This window comes from Oncorhynchus tshawytscha, linkage group LG33 (assembly GCF_018296145.1).
Source record: "Oncorhynchus tshawytscha isolate Ot180627B linkage group LG33, Otsh_v2.0, whole genome shotgun sequence".
NCBI classification, from domain to species: domain Eukaryota; kingdom Metazoa; phylum Chordata; class Actinopteri; order Salmoniformes; family Salmonidae; genus Oncorhynchus; species Oncorhynchus tshawytscha.
Genome location: NC_056461.1, coordinates 40,524,453 through 40,544,306, shown reverse-complemented (window position 1 = coordinate 40,544,306; position 19,854 = coordinate 40,524,453). Strand labels below are relative to the sequence as shown.

At 41.6% G+C, this 19,854-nt stretch overlaps 1 long non-coding RNA gene across 1 annotated transcript; it reads left to right on the top strand.

Annotated features, from left to right (window-relative positions):
- Positions 1-1,801: 1,801 nt before the first annotated feature.
- On the top strand, positions 1,802-2,462 carry LOC121841657. Its single transcript, XR_006080694.1, has 2 exons — positions 1,802-1,885; positions 2,062-2,462. It is a non-coding gene; the product is annotated as an uncharacterized LOC121841657 (long non-coding RNA).
- Positions 2,463-19,854: the final 17,392 nt, after the last annotated feature.

The following is a 19,854-nucleotide window of genomic DNA, read 5'->3' as shown; positions in this document are numbered from 1 at the left end:
GAGCAGATCTTTAACCTCAAATGTAACTATATCATTATTTAATAATGAGCTATTTAGCATCCAGTAGGATGCTCTACCAAGGTTCGTATCAGGGGTAAATATTTTGATATCAATGTAAATAGCCTTATGGTCTGTGAGGGGAGTAGTACAAATATTTGTAGTAACACACTCACTATCAATACATTTGGATATAAGCCAAAAATCTATTCTGGATTGTCTGGAGCCTGTTTTGTTACTCCAAGTGAATGATCTTTCGGCCGGAAACCTCTCTTTCCATATATCAGTAAGATCAAACTTTTCCATAAAAAGTATTAAACCCAAATTCTGATTGGTTGGCCTACCTGGGGGCCATCTATCAGTTGAATTATCTATTGTAATGTTAAAGTCCCCTCCTATCAATAATAACGAATTGGGAAATTTAGATAACCAATGAAGTATATGTTTCTCTATAGATTCAAGCAACTCATCATTCTCATGTTTGGTGTTGTACCCGTAGAAGTTTACAGTAATGAGTGTAATGTCATTGTAACTGATCACAAGACAAATAAAGTGACCAAAGGGGTCACTTTCCGAGTGTAGAATATTACCACCAAAGGTATTTTTCATTGTAGTGACACCAGCAGAGCGTTCAGATCCATGGGAAAGCCAAATATCGTTGCCCCACTGTGACCTCCAGAAGTTGACATCAGCAGAAATTGAGTGAGACTCTTGAAAAAAGCAAAAATCTGTTCGTAATTGTTTAGCAAATAAAATAAGGCCTTGCGCTTCACACTGTTTCGTAACCCCCTAGCATTAAGAGATAATATAGACAAAGACAAAACAACAAAGATTATATAAAAGTATAAACTGTAGTAGGATGAGTCAAAGACGTAGGAGCAGTGAACGTAAACGATAAGGAACCGAGATCTGCACCATTTAAGTCAATTTAAAGTGAAAATAGCTTATTCCATAACCTTTGAAATTCAACTCAACTGGAAATTATGTTCAAGACCAAACCAAGGGTTCTTGTAGTAAGAGAGACTAAAAACCCTCTTTAGTGTAATCAGGAACTATTCTGAGAAATAAAACAACAAATAATAATTTAAATAAAAAAGGGTACCTACTATATTAAGTACATATGAAAACTGATCATAAAATAATTGAATAACAAAATGTTTTACATATAAACGTTCCTAAGACCTTTTTTGGAAATAAGTATTAATAACTAAATAGAACAATAACTGTGTAAAGTCAGAGCAGACCTGTATGCCATTTAAAACAGCATCTTAGTTACTGTATACATAAAACATAAATTCAGCTTTCAATCTTCTTCGTAAGTTTGTAAACAAAATAGGACTTCTGGTCATACAAGAACAAACTAATGAATTGAAATACCTGAGTATTCCTGTAAAATAGTCACCTGATGCTTGTTAGGTAAACCACATAAGGAAAATGAGAATACCATGGCTGAAACCATCAACCTGTTCCTTCTGGTGAGATTTTAGGGAGGAATATGGATTTCTGAACCGTTGATGAAACCTCGTCCTCCTACGAAGTAAGCAGCCTTCCCCTCACTTCGTGCTATCTTGATCGTTGGCCACAACTTGCTCCTTCTTTCTATGTCTTCCGGGCTGAGATGCTCGGCGAAACGCATACCATGGCTCTGAAGGAAGGCGTTCTTCCTAGCAGCTTTCCAGACAGCATCCCTGTAGAATCTGGTAGTGAATAGGATGATGATACCCCTGGGTCTTGAATCGCTTTGTTGTTGCTTCTTGCCGAGGCGATGCACAACGTCAATGGTATCACCAACTTTGTTCTTCTCTGCAGGTAAAACTTCTTGGCAGATACGGATAGCCTCTCCTCGCACATCTTCCTTCTCCACCTCTGGCAAGCCGTAGAGTCTCAGGTTCCATCTTCCTTCTCCACCTCTGGCAAGCCGTAGAGTCTCAGGTTCCATCTTCCTTCTCCACCTCTGGCAAGCCGTAGAGTCTCAGGTTCCATCTTCCTTCTCCACCTCTGGCAAGCCGTAGAGTCTCAGGTTCCATCTTCCTTCTCCACCTCTGGCAAGCCGTAGAGTCTCAGGTTCCATTTTCTTGTGTATTGTTCCAGATCATTGAGACGTCTATAGTAGACATTGTTATTCTTTTCCACCCTTTCCACATTTTTTTCAACTTTTGCCACTCTCGTTTTCACATCATTAATTTCACCACATGCAAACTCCACAGTCTTTTTCAAGCCTTCGATAACCATGGTGTTCGCGTCTACCATTTTCTCAATGGCGTCACACCTGGAGTTGATGAGTAAGGAGAGGGTAGCCACGATGTCAGAGTTCATGTTGGGTTTTTTGGAGGGTGGAGGTTTGCACGGAGTAACCGGTAAAGAGGGGAATTCGTCATCTTCAGCATTCGAAAGCATGATATTATCCATAGGCCAAGTGTAGTTATGGCAGTTGTCTAAAAGCACGTTTCTCTCTTGTTGATTAGCAATAGAACGGCTAACTTTTTCCTTTCTTTTTTTGTCACGACTTTGCATGGACATGCTGAAATAAATGATCCAATTATCATTCCAGTCACAGGAAAGGTCTTATATCTTGAACAAATAAAGATAATAATGACTAAACTTTTTTTTATTTACATTTTTCACAATCTTTCTGAAGTGTGGTACGGAGCTCGGTAAAAAAGCGTCTGTTCAAGCAGCCATCTTGGCACCGTCGTCAGCCATCTTTGCTGAAGACACTCTCCAGCCTTATATCGTGTCAAATTCGTCATAGGAACCATTCGATATGTCATCACCCAGTGGTCGCCACTGGTGATTTGCATAAAGTTGGGAAAAGTTTGACTTTCACCACCTCCCATGCCACCTTTCCTTCCATTAAAAATTAATTGGAAGTGGCGTTTCACCTCGTGCTAGTGAACACGGGGCATGAGAAGGAGGCTAAACATCACAGCAGGCCACTCATGGCTTTGAGCAAGAAATTGACTCTCAGGAGTTAAATGGACTTGACATGGGGAGTCATTGTGGGAGGTTTTGAAAACTAAGATAGGCCCTATATATTTTCATGTGTTTGTTCTGCTGTAGTTTATTTTAGGACATTTTTTCCCCCTTTACCTTCACAGCACAGAACAAGTTTGTAATCTGAAAATGTGCTTCATATTATCACATAGGCAGGAGGCTTATATATTCTCATATGTGTGTTCTGCTGTAGCCTACATTGATTTATTTTATTTTAAGTTATATTCGGATATTGTGATATTTGTTCTACTGCTACATTGATGTCTTGAAAATTATATGAAATGTTGAGCCTTGTAAACCCCACAGCTGAGTATGTGTGCAGATGGCAGGTGTTCTGCAGTGTCGTCTAATAATGCTGCTGTACATTGATGTCTAGAAAATGAAGCTATAAGAAATTCAGACTTGTATAAAGCCCTGCAGCTATACTGAAGCATGTGGGCATACTGCAGTGACGTCTATAATGTTTTGAGTTAATCAGCACCTTGGAGAGTGCTGTCCGTTTCACCATCATAGATAGTAGGCTACTTAGCTGTTTGCGCTGCTACGTTATTTGATACTTTCTTTTTCCATCTGTTCTGGTACCTCAGAGACCCCAAGAAAATCCCCCCCAATCTTGCGCACACATCATGTTCCCGGACCTCTAGATTTACAAATTAAGCCATGCCTGTGTGAGTCAGTGCACTCGGCTCATCATTTTACAATGCATTAGGAATGCATTAGGAATTTTGGAATGGATTAGCGACCATCAACTAGATTGAGCCATTGGCCAATTTCTTTTTGAGGGGATGGTCAGGGGCCGGAACAGTTATAAATAATTTGTACTAGACAAATTAACGAAAGAAGGACAAACCGATATTGTTTTTGAAAAAATAAATTACATTTAAATTGGTTACATTTAAATTGATGCAAGAAGGCCAAACAGATATTGTTTAAGGACAAACCCTATGCCACATACAGTAAATGTCTAGGTGAAAAGATATTCAGAAGGTCTAACACCATTTGTCATTCACCAACTGTTACATTCCTCATGGCTCGATGGTCGCTCACCGAGCCCCCCGAACTCTGGTACAGTGGTTTAGATGGTACCACGTAGTGCTTCCTTTCACCTGGACGGTTGTTGGTGTCGCTAGGACCACTTCTCGCCTTGGACGAGGACCCTCTGGTATTGGTTCAGGTTTTTCTCCTTCTTTCCATGAAGGTTTTCAAGCTCAGAGATTTATGGCCTCTGTTCTATGATCTCACCATACATGATCTTATTTCCATCTCTCGTCACACAACAAAATGACATTCCAGCTGAAGCTGGTGACTTCTTTCACTTCAGCTGAGTAGCTTTAAGTTTCTCCACTTTCTCCTTCTGATTCCTAAGAGAGTGATAGCATAAGACTTGGAAAGCAACGAGAAACACGAAACATAACAGTGTTAACAATGTGATTAGTTATGCATAATTATATATGCATGAAAACCAAAGTCTGAGACCATGACAATTCCCACTCTCCCTTCACCTGACTCTATGCCTTCAGGATCCTTTCCTGCTGGATTCCACAAAAATGAAGGCCCTTAAAAGCATCCTTGTGCTTTCGCCCAGTCTTCCCCTTTCCGGCCCCAGGTTCCGAGAGATGTTCCCAAGCCATTTCATTTTCACTTTGTTCCCCATCTCCTCTATTGCCACCTGATAGGCACATCACCTGATAGGCAAGTGCGTATCCCTAATCAATGCTACATCTTCTTGAGATAACTCAGCACTGTATATGCTTTTCACATCGATGCCTTCAATATGTTGTTTAGAGTACAATTACCCCAAAATCTATCCTCTTCATATGATGCATTAACCAATAAAACAGCTAACCCAACCCAACTATGATGTTTAAAGTAGCTCCCAGACCTAACCCATCTGCATGTCTACAGTGGAATCTAGTCTCTCTCTCTCTTTGGCTCTGCTTCCTATGTCATGGTGTCTTCAAGCTCACCCATTATGCAGCTGGACCTCACTTCATGTGAGACCTATGCACCCACCGAGGAGAGACATGACGATCTTTACCGCTGCAGGTGCTGTAAGGAGTACTGTGTGTGGACCAGACCAACGCCGTTCCTGGTGTGTCTGGATGTACCACTCAATCTCCAGAATTCAGCCCGTGCACTTCGTTATCTCTGCTTTCACCTGAGGATATACACACTGCAACACATGGGTCATTTCCTGACAACATAGACTCTCCTCTTCTGGCAAGGTCACTCATTTGTGACATTTGAATAACTGACCCCCCCCTGTACTCCCATTAGTCTCCCAGTTACCAGTTAACAATCCATGTGGCATGAGTCCTCATAAACTGATATCCCAACAATGCTACTAAAGTACCCCTGCTACTATTAACATGGCCCATGCCTATAGCCTCCTTCAATTACAGTCCCTACAGCGACTGCCGTGAGAATAACTACTGCCTGTAATCTGTCAAGTGTTCACTGGCTGTTAGAAATTGGCAAAGAGATGAATGAATTGGAAGAATATTCAACCTACATATATCATTCCATCTAACCCATAACACACTAGTCACTAGTCCTAATGCACTCCTACAGTTATAAACATACTAAAACATTCTCAAATCAATTAGTCAATATACATCAGTCCCTGCTCTGGAACAATGATCACTCTCATGTTCCACGAAACCTAAAAACATATTGACTTCAAAAGGAAAGAGAGAAAAAAATAGATATTTAATAACTTTACACCTCCCTTGACGTGACTAAAACTGGGGAAAGAACCGTCCATCTGTTACGTTCTATGTCAATGTATTGTTTGTCTTTATGCCCTCTCCTTTTCCATCATTGGGTGTTATCGCAAAACACAGACTATAAACCTTATATGCAATGAATTATATCATCCAGCCATCTCTATTTATCAATACAATTTAACATAAAACTTCTAATGACATAATAAAACAAAACCAACAAAAACCTTAATGTTACCCCAAGCTATCATCCAGTAAGTTCTAACAACCTCCCTGTCAAAGGATACTTAGAGATAAGGTTTCCAGAGCTTCCCTAGGCATAATAAATGTAAAAAGTGCCCCCAACCCTCACCGTTCAAAAGCAACTCTCTCTTGCTATATCCAAATCATAACTAAAACATTTTTATAAATTATCCAACTCAAATTCAGAATAACAGTCCTTAGTGCTTACTTTAATTCCATAACTCAAATTCACACTTCTCAACTTAGCACACATCATCCCTATTAAAATGTACATTTATAAACAAATCCTTTTAGTACCAGTAATAACTATTCTCATTACAACCCCCTTTATTCCTGTTTTCCTGTCATAAGTGACCTGGTAATGAAATATCAGTATCTCAATGCAGACTTAATCTAAATTATTAGCAGTGTGTAGATCCCCCCCCACTTTCCTTCTCCCGGCACTTATAATTGTAGCATGTTTTTTTCAGATATCGTTTACAGTTCCTAACGGCACATGTAACTCTTGCATGTCCCATTTAATGGCCCTTGATCGTGTCCCAATTTCGATACCCAAATAGATACATTCTCCCACGTATATAAGTCTCTCATCTGAGCCGTTCTCTCTATGCTCACTCCACAAGTGCTCTCAGCAATCCTGCCCCAATTTATGGCTCGGACAGATAGAAGTGTTAAAAGTCACTGTTGCCTTGCACACCTTTGTCGCTCTTTCTTCAAACGGTTAGGGAGGGTTTTCGGTTACGGAGGATTTTAGGTTAGGGAGGGTTTTAGGGTTCACACACAGTTTGTGGTCAAATTATTCCTACCATGCATTAAGACACGATCACCGACAACGATGAGAGCCTATAGTGAGGAGGTCAGAGTGGTGCCAGGACAACAACCTCTCCCTCAACGTGATCAAAACAAAGGAGATGATTGTGGACTAGAGGAAAAGGAGGACCGAGCACGCCCCCATTCTCATCAACAGGGCTGTAGTGGAGCAGGTTGAGAGCTTCAAGTTCCTTGGCGTCCACATCACCAACAAACTAACATGGTTCAAGCACACCAAGACAGTCGTGAAGAGGGCACAACAAAACCTATTCCCCCTCAGGAGACTGAAAAGATTTGGCACGGGTCCTCAGATCCTCAAAGGTTTTACAGCTGCACCATCGAGAGCATCCTGACTGGTTGCATCACTGCCTGGTATGGAAACTGCTCGGCCTCCGACTGCAAGGCACTATAGAGGGTAGTGCGTACGGCCCAGTACATCACCGGTGCCAAGCTTCCTGCCATCCAGGACCTCTATACCAGGCAGTGTCAGTGGAAGGCCCTAAAAATTGTCAAAGACTCCAGCCACCCTAGTCATAGACTGTTCTCTCTGCTACCGCATGGCAAGCGGTACCGGAGTGCCACGTCTAGGTCCAAGAGGCTTCTAAACAGCTTCTACCCCCAAGCCATAAGACTCCTGAACATCTAATCAAATGGCTACCCAGACTATTATTATTGCCCCCCTGCTGCTGCTACTCTGTTATTATCTATGCATAGCCACTTTAATAACTCTACCTACATGTACATAATTACCTCAATTACCTCGACATCAGTACCCCCGCACATTGACTCTGTACTGTTAGGGTTGCGTCAAACCTACATGTACATAATTACCTCGACATCGGTGCCCCCAGCACATTGACTCTGTACCCCCTGTATATAGCCCCGCTATTGTTATTTACTGCTGCTCTTTAATTATTTGTTATTCTTCGGGATTTTCCTAAAACTGCATTGTTGGTTAAGGGCTTGTTAGTAAGCATTTCACTCTACACCTGTTGTATTCAGTGCATGTGACAAATACAATTTGATTTGTCATCTTCATCCCTGAAAATGTGCAGGAGGCACATGCAAATCCATGTTATTTCTAAGGCGATTGTTTATTTCATGTATATGCAGTGATTGTTGAATATAACTATAGCCTAAATCGATGCCTTAATCGTGTTCTACCAACAGGAAAGAACGGTTAGTACAGCATGCCAAACTGACCCCTAGGTGCCAGAGTGTTCCTGTGCTGCAGTGGAGAAGAGGTCCACTTGGACCATCACTAAAGAGCTCAGGGCCCAGATAGATTGCGCTCACGACCATCAGTATACAACCGAGTCCTGCCCCTAAATGCCACAGATGGAGCTGACGGAGAGTGAGATCAGTGTAGACCAGAACTTGCTGTATGAACCTGAGAGCTCAGAATCACAATCATCACAGTTTGAGTCAAGATATACTATTGATCCCTTTGGGGGAGCGGGCTGGTGTTCCCAAAAATGGAGAAGGAGCAGGTTATTCAACAGCGAATTCAAAATACACCATAATTCAAAGATAAAGGGAATCGGAGTGAAAAAATGTTTTCCACTGACTCTTTTACCCGTTTTAACAGATGTGCTACCCTGTCCCGGTTCTGCTGTTTTAACAGATGTGCTACCCTGTCCCGGTCCTGGTGTTTTAACAGATGTGCTACCCTGTCCCGGTCCTGGTGTTTCGAATCTCTCTCAACCTATTAATGCTCAGCTGTGAAAAGCCAACTGACATTTTCTCCTGAGGTGTTGAACTGTTGCATCCTCTATAACCACTGTGGTTATTATTTTGATGTAAAAAGGGCTTTTGTAAAATACAATTGATTGATTGTTTACTGTGCTGGATGCTGTGTATTCACTAACTTTCTGAATGATGGAAATGTTTATAGTATCTGTAACATATTTTGGTGTGTATTTAATCTGCATCTTAATTTATTAAAGTGACAATCAGCAGTAGAAACAATAACAAGGTGTCGCCCTGCTCCTCTTTCGGTAAAAAGCTGAGGGATGGGCCTGGATAAATGTAACCACTCTCAAATTCATAGACAGAGATATAGATGCAAGGACTGACCATCCATAATATCAACATTGTAATCCTGTTTCTATGATCTGTTTCCGCTACCATGTACCTAGTTCACTTTGGATGAAGGTGTCTGCTAAATGGCATATTATTAAAGTCTACTTTGACTCTGTACCTTAGCCAAATACATTTACACTCAGATTTTCACAATTCCTGACATTTAATCCTTGTAAAAATGCCCTGTCTTAGGTCAGTTAGGATCACCACTTTATTTTAAGAATGTGAAATGTCAGAATAATAGTAGAGAGAATCATTTATTTCACTTTTATTTTTTTCGGTCAGGGCGTGAATTGGGATGGGCATTCTATGTTGTTTTTCTATGTTTTGTTCTGTTATATTTCTATGTGTTTGGCCTAGTATGGTTCTCAATCAGAGGCAGGTGTCAGTCGTTGTCTCTGATTGGGAGCCATATTTAGGCAGCCTGTTTTCTACTGTGTTTTGTGGGTGGTTGTATCCTGTGTTAGTGTTTTCACCATACGGGACTGTTTCGGTTGTTTGTACTTTTGTTATTTTGTTCAGTTGATTTATTAAATATATCATTATGGACACTTACCACCCTGCGCATTGGTCTGATCCTTGCTACTCCTCTGAAGAAGAGGAGGAAGACAAACGTTACAGAATCACCCACCAACCAAGGACCAAGCAGCATGGTGACGGGCAGTGGCAAAAAGATTAAGATTAAGATGGGCAAAAGAACACAGACACTGGACAGAGGAACTCTGCTTAGAAGGCCAGCATCCTGGAGTCGCCTCTTCACTATTGAGTTGTGACTGGTGTTTTGCGGGTACTATTTAATGAAGCTTCCAACTAGACACTCTAATGTACTTGTCCTCTTGCTCAGTTGTGCACTGGGGCCTCCCACTCCTCTTTCTATTCTGGTTAGAGCTAGTTTGCGCTGTTCTGTGAAGGGAGTTGTATGAGATCTTCAGTTTCTTGGCAATTTCTCGCATGGAATAGCCTTCAATTCTCAGAACAAGAATAGACTGACGAGTTTGAGAAGAAAGTTGTTTCTAGTCATTTTGAGCCCGTAATCGAACCCACAAATGCTTATGCTCCAGATACTCAACTAGTCTAAAGAAGGCCAGTTTAATTGCTTCTTTAATCAGAACAACCATTTTCAGCTGTGCTAACATAATTGCAAAAGGGTTTTTCAAATGATAAATTAATCTTTTAAAATAATAAACTTGGATTAGATAACACAACGTGCCATTGGAATACAGGAGTGATGGTTGCTGATAATGGGCCTCTGTAGATATTCCATAAAAAATCTGCCGTTTCCAGCTACAAAATTCATTCATCAATTTGATGTTATTTCCTTTCAAAAACAAGGACATTTCTAAGTGACCCCAAACTTTTGAACGGTAGTGTATATACAGCAATGCAAATCTATATTTAATTTATATTTAAATCAAATCAAATGTTATTTGTCACATACACATGGTTAGCAGATGTTAATGCGAGTGTAGTGAAATGCTTATGCTTCTAGATCCGAAAATGCAGTAATAACCAACGAGTAATCTAGCTAACAATTCCAAAACGACTACCTTTTACACATAAGTGTAAAGGGATAAAGAATATGTACATAAAGATATATGAATGAGTGATGGTACAGAGCGGCATAGGCAAGATGCAGTAGATGGTATCGAGTACAGTATATACATATGAGATGAGTATGGAAACAAAGTGGCATAGTTTAAAGTGGCTAGTGATACATGTATTACATAAAGATGCAGTAGATGATATAGAGTACAGTATATACGTATACATATGAGAAATAATGTAGGGTATGTAAGTAAACATTATATTAAGTAGCATTGTTTAAAGTGGCTAGTGATATATTTTACATCAATTCCCATCAATTCCCATAATTAAAGTGGCTGGAGTTGAGTCAGTGTGTTGGCAGCAGCCACTCAATGTTAGTGGTGGCTGCTTAACAGTCTGATGGCCTTGAGATAGAAGCTGTTTTTCAGTCTCTCGGTCCCAGCTTTGATGCACCTGTACTGACCTCGCCTTCTGGACGATAGCGGGGTGAACAGGCAGTGGCTCGGGTGGTTGTTGTCCTTGATGATCTTTATGGCCTTCCTGTGACATCGGGTGGTGTAGGTGTCCTGGAGGGCAGGTAGTTTGCCCCCGGTGATGCGTTGTGCAGACCTCACTACCCTCTGGAGAGCCTTACGGTTGTGGGCGGAGCAGTTGCCGTACCAGGCGGTGATACAGCCCGACAGGATGCTCTCGATTGTGCATCTGTAGAAGTTTGTGAGTGCTTTTGGTGACAAGCCAATTTCTTCAGCCTCATGAGGATGAAGAGGCGCTGCTGCGCCTTCTTCACGATGCTGTCTGTATGGGTGGACCAATTCAGTTTGTCTGTGATGTGTACGCCGAGGAACTTAAAACTTACTACCCTCTCCACTACTGTTCCATCGATGTGGATAGGGGGGTGTTCCCTCTGCTGTTTCCTGAAGTCCACAATCATCTCCTTAGTTTTGTTGACGTTTAATCTATATAAATGTGTGAAATTACCAAACATTACATGGATTACATTACTTTTATTTATAATTGATACACATTAGCCTATGGTTTCAATATATGAATCTATCCTGTCTCTTTCAATAATAAATAGCCTACTCAATAAATTATCCTGTTTTCTAAAGCAACATAGCTCTCATAACAGTTGTATGTAAATCTATAAATGGATTAAATTTGTTATCATGTCCAGTGTCCATGTTGTAAATTGTTGTAATCACAGCAGATGCGATGTTATTTATATTTCTATTGAATAATTGCGATTCATATGTAATTATTATTTTTTTCAGAGAGGAGTGACCGAAACAAACCTTGGGTTTCCCGGGCCACAGGAGTGTGCAAGAAAGTGGTCAGCACATTTTCCTATAGTTGGAAGAAGCAGAAGACAAAGTGCACAGGATAAACTGAGCCTGCCCTCGACAAGCTCTTAACAGAATCCCGACAAGGTGGTGATCTCGACTGCAGATGATGGAAAGAGTCCTGGAGCAAAAGGGCAGCAGCAGACAAAAAAACACGGCACCCAGCAACCTCCTGGCAAGACATTGAGGTCTTTGAATCTATCACAGCCATACTTAAGCCCCTCCAGAATTTCACAGATGCCCTGTTAGGAGAGACATACGTGAGTGTGTCCTATCTGAAGCCCGTCCTCCATGTCGTCAAGAGGGAGGTTCTGAAATCAAACGAGGGCAAAGCCAAACTGAAACGAGACATTAAGATGAGGGTCCTCAATTACCTGAATGACAAATACACCAACCCTGAAACAGATGAGCTGCTCATCATGGCTACCTTTCAGGACCCAAGGTTCAAGACCACCTACATGACCACTGAGAAGCTGGTGGAGGTGAAGGTGAAAGCTGCCTTCGAGACAGAAGCCCTCCTGGTAGGGAACACAGCCGTGGGAGACTTCTCTCTTGAAGAGGACCAGAGTGAGAGAGAGAAAGAAGCTGCCACTGCTCCACAAATCAGCAAAGAAGTCCAAGAAGAGCCTTGGGAGCTTCTTTAAGAAAAGCAGTAGTGCACCTGCCTTGAGAACCCAGAGACAGGTCATGGAGAAAGAGCTGGACAGCTACACTCTGATGGCAGCAGAGTGAGGCTGATCCTTTGGAGTGGTGGCAAGTTCACACGTCCAACTTCTCACAAGTGAGTTGTCTGGCAAAGAAATACTTATGCATCCCTGCCACAAATTCACCCCAAGAGCATTTCGTCACATGCCACAGGGCAACTTTGAAGCCAGACACTGTCAATAGGCTGGTGTTCCTGGCACAGCATTTGTGAAGAGGGAGGCAGTGAATTGTTACATGGTGAAGTTAGTTTGAAAGGGTTTACAACTTGAAATCATAATGACTGAAAATAATGCTGAAAAAATATGCCACTTCTTATATTTGTCAAGAAAAGTAAAAACAAAATAGTTTACATTTTCTTTACATCTCAATAGTTTAAATATTTTTGTATTTAATATTACTGCATGTTTATGTATGCAGTTTTACCACAGAATGTGTATTGTATATATATATAATTGCAATCTCCTCTTTCTGTTTCTGAGGTTAAAAGCAATATTTTGTCATTTATTAATTATGAAGGGCTCATGAAATGTTTGAAAAAATGTTTACAGTATACTGCGATATTATATTTTAAGTTCCTCGGCGTACACATCACAGACAAACTGAACCCACACAGACAGCATCGTGAGGAAGGCGCAGCAGCGCCTCTTCAACCTCAGGAGGCTGAAGAAATTTGGCTTGTCACCAAAAGCACTCACAAACTTCTACAGATGCACAATCGAGAGCATCCTGGCGGGCTGTATCACCGCCTGGTACGGCAACTGCTCCGCCCACAACCGTAAGGCTCTCCAGAGGGTAGTGAGGTCTGCACAATGCATCACCGGGGGCAAACTACCTGCCCTCCAGGACACCTACACCACCCGATGTTACAGGAAGGCCATAAAGATCATCAAGGACAACAACCACCCGAGCCACTGCCTGTTCACCCCGCTGTCATCCAGAAGGCGAGGTCAGTACAGGTGCATCAAAGCTGGGACCGAGAGACCTAAAAACAGCTTCTATCTCAAGGCCATCAGACTGTTAAACAGCCACCACTAACATTGAGTGATTGCTGCCAACACACTGACTCAACTCCAGCCACTTTAATAATGGGAATTGATGGGAAATGATGTAAAATATATCACTAGCCACTTTAAACAATGCTACCTAATATAATGTTTACATACCCTACATTATTCATCTCATATGTATACGTATATACTGTACTCTATAGCATCTACTGCATCTTTATGTAATACATGTATCACTAGCCACTAACTATGCCACTTTGTTTACATACTCATCTCATATGTATATACTGTACTCGATACCATCTACTGTATCTTGCCTATGCCGCTCTGTACCATCACTCATTCATATATCTTTATGTACATATTCTTTATCCCCCTACACTTGTGTGTATAAGACAGTAGTTTTGGAATTGTTAGTTAGATTACTTGTTGGTTATTACTGCATTGTCGGAACTAGAAGCACAAGCATTTCGCTACACTCGCATTAACATCTGCTAACCATGTGTATGTGACAAATAAAATTTGATTTGATTTGATTTATATCGTTATCGCCCGGACAGTGGACAATATTGTGATATGAATATTTGTTCATATCTGTAACGGCAGATTTCCTCCTCTTCGTCTGAAGAGGTGTAGCAAGGATCGGACCAATACGCAGCGTGGTAAGTGTCCATGTTCTAATAGAAAAGACTGAACACTATGAAGTACAAAAACAATCAAGTGAATATAAACAAACCGAAACAGTCCCGTGTGGCACAAACACAGGAAACAAACACCCACAAACCAACAGTGTAACCCAGGCTACCTAAATATGGTTCCCAATCAGGGACAACGATAAACAGCTGCCTCTGATTGAGAACCATATCAGGCCAAACACAGAAATAGAAAAACATAGAAACACAAACATAGACTGCCCACCCCATCTCACGCCCTGACCATACTAAATAAAGACAAAACAAAGGAAATAAAGGCGACCAGAGCAGGCACAAACCGCTGGCTGCCCGGGGTGCAAAACATGTGTACCAGCAGGCTCTATGGAACAAGGAGGCTCCGAGAAACAAGGAGCACATCACAGGACCACCCCCCTGTTTATCATCTACCCCAAGTGTTTCCCCGGCAGCCATTACTCACTGGGAGGCCCCCCTCCAAACCTTGGACGGTCCACTGTTATTATTACATCCCTTTACTTAGATTTGTGTGTATTAGGTAGTTGTTGTGGAATTGTTAGATTACTTGTTGATATTGCTGCACTGTCGGAACTAGAAGCACAAGCATTTCGCTACACTTGCAATAACATCTGCTAACCATGTGTATGTGACCAATACGATTTGATTTGAAGTGGTTTCAGCACTTCATTAATCATTCAGTGAAGGAGAGCCCTCCTCTTCGATGGGCACATGAGCCAGATGTCTTCCACCACACTGCACCCATAGGTTGAGTTCTCCAAGGTAGCTGGAGACCACTCAGCCATTTTGAAGCACTCCTACATGGTAAACAAATCAGAAAATGTCAAGAGTATTCCACTACCCCGTAGCAGCGCTGTAAGGACATGTGCTATGTGGTGGAAGGGATTAAGAAGTGTGGCCTCTTCCCTTTTGACCTTTCAGCCATTGAAGGGTGCCATTTAATGCCGTCTCGGTTTCTACCGAGTCCCAACATCGCCTCCTGGAACCACCAGCACCTCCTCCCCAGCGATCACTCAGCCCCTGCTCCAAACCCAGCCCTAGAAGAGCACCCCTAATCGAGGGAATTCATATCCTTATTTCCTTTTTTGGGGAGGGAGGGAGGGTAGATCAGCTATAATATTGCAACTAGATTGTAGTTTCCATCAATGTAATTGTCTGCATCACTTCCAATCCCCCATATATCTTTTTGCATATATATGTATACACACAAAAGACTCCTTGTGTTTGCCACATGCTTCACTGGGGAGGAATGCACGCGCCAGTGGCAGGAGAGGGGTGAGAAGGAGATGGCAAAGAAAGAGCTTCGGGCAGCCCTAAGAACACAAGAGGGCACATAATCTAGTTACATGCTGACCACACCGCTCGCGTTGCAAAATGAAGTAAAACACGTTATTCAATTATTGCACCCACAGTGCTCGTGCTCGCCAAAAATTAAGCGCTAAAATAGAAGTCAGTTCTATTTGTGACGCTGAACGCGGTGCGGTGCAAGTCCTGCCTCTCCCATCTCCTCATTGGTTTATAGAAGCAGATACCCACGTGCCATCTCCTCATTGGTTATACCGACGTGGGTGATTGAAAGATCATCGTGGTAACTATGAAAGTTAGATGCCAATCGCCATATAAAGTCCAAAGAATAAAAAGCCTGGAAGGAGGAGAGATGACTAGAAAATAATCGGTTTTCTGTTTGGATTAATTCTCAGGATAGAGGACCTTGTGCATTTCAGGTAAAATAACAACTATATATATATCTATACAATATAAACTCAACGTTTATATCCCAGGACAAATTAGCCAGCAACAGCAAGCTAGCTAAATAGGACAAATTAGCTAGTAACTGCAAAATAGCTAGAAACATTTCCATAAATGTTTAATGCTTTTCGACCGGTCCCCAAATTAATATAATTGGTTCAGAGTTTGTTTTGATATTTCAACCTGCATGTCGTGATCACGTTTGGTATGGGGGACAAAATCAATTTACGCACAAGGCCTGTTTTGGTATGGTGTTATGGAATCTATAAAATGTTAACTAGTTACTATACTGCTGTACAGTTGCTAGCTAGCGATGTCTGTATGAAGAACATGTCTTTTTAGCTAGTTTGTAGCTAGTTAAAACTGCATCGCCTGTCAATGCATGATTGTCATCATAGCTCTGAAAGTTGGCACAGTTTAGACAAGAGAGTACTTTAGGGGTTGTTAGCTACATAAAATAAAATCTCACTCGACCAATTGGGTCTGCGGTCTATTTTTCAGTCGAGAGATGTTGTGTAGCCTTCGGTGGGCAAGCGGTCATTTGATGGATGAAGTGATATTGCAGAGGAGTTCCTACAAGAGGCAATGGACATCCAACAACGAGAACCTTACCAAAATGGAAAGTTGTTACATTCGTATCCTTTTTTTTTTGTACGACATGCGTGGCAAAGGCTGAGATTGTATCATTTTACTTGTCCTGTGTTAAGTCTCCTGTGTCAAGTCTATCTAGCAAAGTCAATCAATGAAAAAATGTATTGGGTTGGCCTATAATGCTGTTCATAAATTCTATATGGTACTCTTATAGTATTTTAACCTCAAAAAGTTTTTAGGAGTGTATGTTGTAATTAATGATCTATTTTTGATTTCAGTAGCCTATCATGTGCCTTTGGAGGGAAGGCGGTATCACATCACCAAGGAGCAGCTTGCGTTCCTCATAGATTGTCATATAACCATCCGACAAATGGTAGATGTTCTCAATGTGTCGCACTCTGTGGTCAAGCGGCGCATGAGGTAAGTTATGGTAATTGAATAAAGCAATTGTAACACAAGAGGGAGATCTCTACATCCTCTCTAGATTTGATCACATTCCTGATTGATATATCTTTTTGAGTTATTTTTGTAATTAGTAATTTTCAGCTTTTCAGGTCCTACTCACTGTTGTCATACGCTCAGCTGGAAGAGAGGATCAAAGAGCTGATAAGACAGAATGAAGGCAGAGTCTGTGAGGGCACACTTAAGAGGAGAAGGTGTTCAAGTCCTGTGGGAGAGGGTCAGACAGTCTGATCCGTGTCAACCCCCAGGGAGCTGCGAGGAAAGCCATACAGAAGTGGCTACACCGGAGGCAGTACAGAGTTGCAGGCCCAAATTCTTTGTTGCACATCGATGGCAACCATAAACTGATCCAGTAAGTGCATACGCTTAGGCCTCCTGAATACAACACTTTTTTTTAACAATCTTAACTTTAAAAAAAAACATGATTTATCTCCTTATATGGTAATGAAAGTATTGTGGTCATTTTCCTGGGTATACAGTCCCTTCAGAAAATATTTACACCTCTTGACTTTTTCAACATTTTGTTTTGGTACAACCTGACTTTAACTGTTGAGGTATCTAGACAACTTGTGTTGTAGCTGAACTGGAGCGGACCTTCCCAAAAGGACTTTCTCCATTTTACCTTTATTTATCTAGGCAGTTAGAACAAATTATTTTTTACAATGACGGCCTACCCAGGACGACACTGGGGCAATTGTGCCCCGCTCTATAGGACTCCCAATCACAGCCGGTTGTGATACAGCCTGGATTCAAAGCAGGGTGTCTGTAGTGATGCCTCTACCATAGAAATGCAGTGCCTTAGACTGCTGCGCCACACAGCCCATATTCACCACTTATCCATTCACCTTTGAATGACCTTATCACGCTTTGTTGATTTCCCTGTTGAGTTGTGGATTTATCATCACTGTATTCCTGCTTTAGGAAACCCCTTCCACCTACCCTGTATGATTTGATCTCTAGAAAGGTACGACAGATATGTTCAACCTGTCACGCCCTGGTTTTAGTATTTTGTGTTTTCTGTATTATTTTGGTCAGGCCAGGGTGTGACATGGGTTATTTATGTGGTGTGTTTTGTCTTGGGGTTTTTGTAGGTTATGGGATTGTGGTATAGTAGAGTAGTCTAGGAAAGTCTATGGTTGCCTGGAGTGGTTCTCAATGAGAGGCAGGTGTTTATCGTTGTCTCTGATTGGGAACCATATTTAGGCCGTGTTTCGTGGGTGATTGTTCCTGTCTCTGTGTTTGTTTGCACCAGATAGGGCTGTTTCGGTTTTTCACGTACGTTTATTGTTCGTTATTATCTTTATTAAAGATGTATCGAGATAACCACGCTGCATTTTGGTCCTCCTCTCTTTCACCGGAAGAAAACCTTAACACAACCCTTACCAAAGAGTGTCAAGGTGTATGCCCCCCCCCAGTGGGTTCAACTCTACACAGATGGGGACCAGTTCTTCATCTTCACCAACATATTTTACAGTGTTGTAACCAAATAATGTTTTGAGAAAGTAGATGAAAGTTTAATACTCAAACATAAATGAGTATGAATAATTTACATCAAATAAAAGTTTAATTTCAGTGATGTGCATTGACATAAACAATGAAAATACTGTTGGAGTTTGTGTTGCAGAGAAGCACTTAGAAAGTAAAGGAAGAAATACACAAGGATTGAATAAATATATATATTATATTTCAGACATGTAATTATGCATATGTAAACAAACAATTCAATCTCGACCTCCATCCTTATAATGTCACAGAAATCACAAAAACCCAGCTCCACCGTCACTGCACACACCTGCAGTGGAACCAGTGCTGACAGAAGTCACAGCACAACCATGGCACCTTAGACTCACACACCTGCAGTGGAACCAGTGCTGACAGAAGTCACAGCAAAAACCATGGCACCTCAGACTCACACACCTGCAGTGGAACCAGTGCTGACAGAAGTCACAGCACAACCATGGTACCTCAGACTCACACTCCTGCAGTGGAACCAGTGCTGACAGAAGTCACCTCAGACTCACACTCCTGCGAGGAGCTTGCAGGTGGATCACACTTCCTGCGGGGAACCTGCAGGTATGGAACGCCGTTTGGGTATTTGTGTGTCAAAAAGGATACACGTCAAATAACAATATGCAATCTATATGCAAATGTTGGCCAATCACAAATAAGGTGCATGTGAAGTGAGCTCATCGTCAATCATCATCATCAACAAATGTCTAAGTCAAGTCTAAAAATGAAAACATCTGAGACCGCTTTTTAAATTTTGCCAGCCAAGTACAACCACCCCAGGAGGATCAGGTGGTTCAAAGGTAGGATTAATTCTGGTAGGTAATACCTGGCAAAAGTCAACATTGACCGGCACAGCTATCTAACGTTAATGTAACGCTCCCCTCTAGCTATGCTATTGTTTGTTATTAAACAGTATGTCTGTTCGAGTAAACCAGGCCTTTCTATTGCTGTTATGTTGTGTTATGATTTTGTAGACTTTTCCTATCAAATATCGCTTGAACATAAAGCGCCAATGGACTGGACTGAACTAACTATAGCAGCAGCTACCATGTGGTGCGCGAGTATGGGCGGCGGCGATTATGCTGAGTGTCATTCGTGTAACTTTTTATAACGTTTGCACCTGTCAGATTTCAATCATTCAGGAGAATGAATAATGCTGGGGTCCAAAGGCGGCAAACAGGGAGAAGCCGGCTGATAAACGAGGGTTTTCCAGGTCGCTGAGCCTACCATCCAGATGCTGAACAGGATAGGTACATTTTCCCTATATCCATACAGTACATGAGGACGCACATTACAGTGCTTGCTTTGTAAGTAAGCTAGGTGTGAATCTATCTTGTAATTAAACAGACTTATTGAAGGTTATTTTACTGATTTTAAAGATCATGGTCTGTTTCCCTGTGTACAGTGGGCT